Below are 5,989 nucleotides of genomic sequence, written 5' to 3'. Positions count from 1 at the left end.
GGTCTCTTCCGACCCTAGAAACTATGAAACTATGAAGTAGACAAAAATAGGATGATTTTGATAGAGATGATCTTGTCTGGAGGAAGGGGCTGGACTGGATGACCTCCTGAAGTCCCTTCCAACTCTATTTTTCTATTATTCTATGATTCTGTGAATCTAAGTGGATATTTTGAGGGGATCCTGTGTAGAGAGTTTTAACCCCAACCCCTCTCCCCTCCCCCCCCATTTGACTTACTATGATTAAGTTTCTTGTCCAGACAAAATCTTCCAAATAAATATCCAGTTGCAACAGTTGGAGAAAAGACATTCATATTGTGGCAGTGGCATTATTTATATCTTATAGAAAAAAAGAACAGGATATAGCTCTGAATATAAAATACCCCAAATACTTTTAAGGGCAAAAGCATCTCACTCATTCTTCATTCACATTTTATGTTAGCTATTTATGGGTGCGTTCAAATGAGCTTGCACATGCCTCTTGCTGCATCTCAGAACAGTTTGACATGGCAAGACGCACGCTGGGAACAAAAAACAAACATTCCCCATGCTGCATATTTACACAGTGGGCTCAAAATTTGATACCTGGATACCCAGGTATAAAAAGAAAAACAAAAAAAAAAACACCAACAAAAACAAAAAAAACCACCCACAACCCCCCTCCAGAAAAAAGTGGGGCAGTGCACAGTATGGGACCATGCCCTGAGGCAACCAGAGACTCAGGTCCTCCCAAGAGATGTTCTGGTAGGAAGCCAGAGCATATTTATGCCTGTCCCTTGCCTCAATGCTGCAGCACGCTGCCTGCCTGAGCAGGGCAAACAGTGATGCAGGCGGCAGCAACCTGGACCCAGGCTCCATTCCAGGTAAGTAGGGGTTGGGATGGCCTGGAGGATGGGTGCTGTGAGGGTACAGGGGACCATGGGGGGGGCAGCTTTGGAGGGGTGCATCTCCACCTGTTACCCGCAGAGCCTACATGTGTCCCCACATCCACAGCTCACCTGTAGGAGCAGCTGCCATTGAGGCACTCGGTACCCTCTTGGCACAGCCCCTCTGCATAGTGTGGGACAGCACGGCTCAGCTCTGGCTGCCTGGGACGCAGCACTGTCAGTGCTATACCATGCAGGGCCGTGCACCTTCAGGCAAGCCCGGGCCACACTCAAGCTGTCCCATGGGGCCCGTACAACTCGTGGGGGCTGCCTGTTGTGCTGAGCCAGGTCCTGAGTGCACAGGCAGTGCTGGGTCAAAGGTTATCAGGGCCATGCCGTGCCACAGGAAGGGCTCTGACAGCAGTGGCCCCTCAGCACCCCATGGCCACTGATGCTGTTGGAGGGGAGGGATTGTGGGCCCTGTGGGAGACCCATGACCCCTGATCAGCCCACACCACCCATACAGTCCTGGTCACATTGAATCCTTGCTGCACTTCTGCTTGCCCCACCATGCTAAGGGTGCGTGCCCTGTGTAGTGAGACAGCAGAAGCACATAGAAATACTCTGGCCAGAAAACAGCATCTCTCCAGAGGACCTGCTTCCAGATGACCTCAGGTTACCCAACTCTTTTCCCTTGGAGGTTTTCTTTTTTTTCTTCTTTTTTGATATCTGGATATCCAGGTATCAAATTTTGACCCCGCGCTGCAAATATGCAGTGTAGGGAACATTTTTTTATTCACAGCATGCCTCTGGTAGCATCTCAAACTGGTTTGGGATGCTACAAGGGGCACGTGAACTCTTGCCTGGATGTGCCCTGTGCATGCAAAGAAGGCTGCATTTAAAGAAAACTTATAGGTACCTTTTGGTGTGATTGTTTTAATGCTGCTTATTAATGGGGCTAAAATTATATTAGAATTGGGTTTTTTTCTCATGCTATTTCAGTAGTAGTACAGTGAGCACTATTAAAGCTACGCAATGTTTCTTACTTCAGTGCTGTGCTATGCTGGGCCAAAGAGAAATTCACTATGGATATAAATTATACATAAACCAGTATAAGGGCGTGCATAGCTGAAATAGGGGCCCTAAATTGAAGTAGTGAGTTTTTAAATCACTGCTTCAATTTAGGGCCCTTTAAACCCTGATGTCGTGCCCACACTGACTTACCTGTCTCTCTGGCAGTGGGGAGGGGAGGGTGAGCTGTCAGCAGGCAGAGTGGTCCCTGGGCTGTGGGGGGGGAGGTGCTGGTGCTTTACTTTGTGGCAGTGGCAGCCCTCCCCCCAAGATGGCACCCAGCTCAGGGAGTCCCAGGGGAAGCCATGGAAGGAAGCACTGGGCTCCCCTGCAACTCATGCATGCATGCAGGCTCCAGCGGCAGAAAGGAAGGGAAGGTGGGAAGTAACAAGATCAGACTCACTGCTTTTCTTGGGCGGAGCCTGTCTGCCTTCCCAGGCTGCTTCAGGGATTCCTGCAGAGCTCTGCAGCTGTAGGGGCAGCAAACAAGAACTCCTCAGAGGAATTTTAGTTTGCTCACCCCAAGTCATTTAAGGCACATTATGCCACCAACTTTCCTACAGTGGCTGGAATTAATGCACAATACACTCCTGATGTATGCAAACACTGACACCATTAAAGCGGTGGAAAAGCATTTAGCCCACTTTAAAGTGCCACGCCTGTCATTTCATCTATACATGGCAAGAAAGCCAGTCAGTGAAAATGGACATGGAGGCATCAGCGGGTGAGGGACAGGCTGGGGTGGCAGAGGGGGAAGGGGGATATAGTAGCACAGGTAAAAGTGCAAAGGTACCTGGGGAGTCAGATGTCCAGCAGGTTGTAGTGTGTCATAAGTCTGTATTGGGTCCATGAGTCTCTGTGCCTAGGAGGCTGATGAAGTGAAGTTCATTGGCCTGGCTCTGAATGTGGTTTGTAAATTCAAACAAGCACCAAACCTCGCTAACCTAACCTCATCACCAGAAGCCAACTTCCTACAGCTCAAAACACAAAACCTGCCAACAATCTCCAGAATCCCCACAAAATGCACACCAAAATCTATCAAAGACAAGAACATCCAACTACCTGTGGGGGTGCATTTCTCACAAAATAAAACAACTCTCTGTCTCCAGTCTCTCAGGCCTGATCCTGAAAGGGAATTTAAAAACCACTTTTCACAGTCGGTCCTATGAGGTTCACTTCATCAGCCTCCTAGATAGTAGGTACAGAAACTCATGGACTCAATACAGACAGTGGAATTCTGACACTACAACCTGTCAGATATCTGATGCCCCAGGTACCTCTCCACTTTTACCTGCACTGCTACATCCCCCTTCTCCTCCCTCACCCCAGACTGTCCTTCACCCCCTGATGCCTCCATTTTCATTTTCACTGACTGGCTTTCTTCCCTGCGTTGCATGCCAAGCTCTGGCTTCTTTACTATTCCTTCCATCCAGGAACAGCACACACACACACCAACTGGAGGTTGCCTCCTGAGCCTGATAAAGTGTTTTCCAACCCAAAAGCTGGCTTCCCAGGCATCTAAGCTGAGCTCACCTGGAGCCTCACAACTCTACTTCAACCAGCAAGCCTCAGGCCTGTCAAAGACGTGACAGGTCTGGGCTTTCCCCAGACAGACTGTGTGTGCATGTGGTAGCTGGAGCTTATAGCACCTCCTACCACCTTTCACCAGGGGGATCCTTGGTCTTGGTATTTATGGGGCTGCTGCACCACCAGCAGTCCCACCAGGCCTCCCTGACCCTGGCAGAGTTCAGTTTTAGTTGCCGTGCCCAGAACCTAGGGCTTCCTCCTTCCCCATGGGCCCAGGCCAAACCTCCAAATTCATCCTGGCATGGGAGTTCAAGAGAGACATGTTTTTCCCCTGCTGTCTGGTGATGCAGTGAGTGCCCCTTGTAGCTCTGACAGTGGGACATTAGATGGCTTTTAAAAAATGAAAAAAGGAAATAGGTGCAGATGGAATGAGGAAGGTGGCATTCTGCAGGTGAAGCTTGGGGAATCCCAGCAGCGGGAGGATCACCTTGAGGAATATCAGCTGCTCCACCAAACCAGGATCCAAGCAGGTGTGGTAGGGTGTCACTACATCCCCAGCAATGCTGAATACCCTTTCACTCAGAACATTGGTCAGTGGACAGGATAGGAGCTTGAAGGCAACTGTGGCTAGATCTGGCCACATCTGGCTACAGCTTGCCCAGTAGGCCAAGGGGTCACACGGTAGCAGCAACATGTCCTTGGTAAGATAGGCAGCCATCAAGGCCTGAGTGCTACCTGCCTGATAGTGGGGTCTGGTGCCTCTAGACCCCACTATAGAAGCCATGCCCTTGGCCCACATTGGCAGCACCTGTGGTGGAGGAGGAGACTGGCTGGTGGATGGCATGTTTGCACGGGATGGTGAATCTCCCTCTCCCACTTCCCCCCACCTCCACTGTTCTGCCTCCCTGACTATCTTCACTAGCACCTTTGTCCACTGATTCAGGCTTTGGCTGCTGCATACATTGCCCTTCACCTTCGGGTCACTCATGGTGGCCAGCACATTGACCATACTAGACCGCAAGTGATCAAGCCATTTCCTGATGCCCTCCTTCAACAGCCTCACCAGTGCCTGCACATCTGGTAACAGAAGCTTGCCTCATCCAGGAAAATTGATACCCTGGAAGCTCTCCATTTGGCTCTGAAGTTTCCTCACTATGGGGATCACCTGGTTTAGGAGGGCATTGCCAGTGCTGAGGGTCTCAGTGGCCTCGAGGAAAGGATTGAGGACCACCAATATCTAGGAGATGGTATTCCACTCATCTCTGTTAAGAGGGCCACTGATCCCAATCTCCCTGAGCAAGGCCATCTCATGGATGGGCTTCTGTTGCTCCACCAGCCTTTTGAGCATCAGATATGTGGAGTTCCACCAAGTCTCCACATCCTACATGATTTTGTGCTATGGGATGTTCAGCTCCACTTGTTTGTCCCACAGCATCTTGCCCTCCTTGATGGTCCGGTGGAAGTAGCCTGCCACATTTGTGCATTTGGAAATGAGCTTGCTTGTGGTGCTGGTGATGTCACTGGCAGCCCTGTCCCCCTCAAAGGCACCCCTGACAATGAAGTGGAACTTGTGTGCCACACAGCAGATGCCAAAAAATTAGCATCATGGACCATCTTGACCATATTGGTCCCATTGTCAGTGACCATGAACCCGTGGGTGAGCTCACCCTGCACAATTAGCCACCCCTGCACCAAGCAGTTCATGTGGGTTCTGTATGTGCAAATTCACTGTTATGCGATGACCCTTTTTATACCACGAATTCATTATATGCAAGGTAAATACACTCTCATCTGATTGGTGTGGTGGAAGCCCACAGTCCACAGCTTTGTGAAGTGCATTGTGGTAGTGACGTGCACCAAAATATAGCTTTCTGTGTGGATCTGTGCTCCTTACTCGTTGCCTGTGACACATATTTCTGTAGTTGCTATCCCCATTACCTGTGCTTGTATGTATTGTCTGGTGTTGGTGAGTACGGGTTTACCTTGCTTTATGCTGTACATGTGTTCCTGGAAAATAGCGCATACCCTGAATTTGCATAGAGAATCCACTTTACAATGTAACAAATAGGGATACGTTCTAAGACCTCAACTGTACTCACTTCCAGACCCATTTCTACCACTTTTACAAGACAATGTTGGTACTCACCAACAGCAGACAGTACACACAAGCACAAGGCACTATCATAATGGGAATGGCAACTATGGAAACACCTGTTGCAGACAATGAGTGAGGAGCACAGTTCCACACAGAAAATTATATTTTGGTGCGTGTCACTCTCACAATGTACCACACAAAGCAGCTGACTGCAGTCTTCTACCACACTGATCACATAAGAGTGAATTTACCTTTCATATAAGAAATTTTTGGTATAAAAAGGGTCATTGCATAAGAGTAAATTTGCACATACAGAACCTGCATAAAGCGAGAAAAACCTGTACGAAAATTGTCTTGTATAAGTGGTAGAAATGGGTCTGGGGTTCAATATAGTTGAGGTCTTGGAACATATCCCTATTTGTTACATTGTAAA

General features: G+C 48.9%; 1 long non-coding RNA gene across 3 annotated transcripts in view; it reads left to right on the top strand.

Annotated features, from left to right (window-relative positions):
• The window catches only part of LOC109303069, a 6,526-nt gene extending 3,146 nt beyond the window's left edge, over positions 1 to 3,380 (top strand). Inside the window, exons 2-3 of one of the 3 annotated variants that reach the window (XR_002099008.1) lie at positions 2,556 to 2,557; positions 3,368 to 3,378. This is a non-coding gene — a long non-coding RNA (uncharacterized LOC109303069). Of the gene's footprint in view, positions 1 to 2,555; positions 2,558 to 3,091; positions 3,095 to 3,367 lie in introns of all 3 variants that reach the window. The other 2 variants (XR_002099007.1, XR_002099006.1) reach the window with 2 other exon arrangements.
• The last annotated feature ends 2,609 nt before the right edge of the window (positions 3,381 to 5,989 follow it).

The sequence above is a fragment of the Gavialis gangeticus genome, unplaced genomic scaffold, assembly GCF_001723915.1.
Source record: "Gavialis gangeticus isolate Ggan-Ray unplaced genomic scaffold, GavGan_comp1, whole genome shotgun sequence".
In the NCBI taxonomy this organism is placed as follows: Eukaryota; Metazoa; Chordata; order Crocodylia; family Gavialidae; genus Gavialis; species Gavialis gangeticus.
The sequence above is the reverse complement of the archived record's forward strand: the minus strand, read 5'-3'. Positions and strand labels throughout refer to the sequence as shown.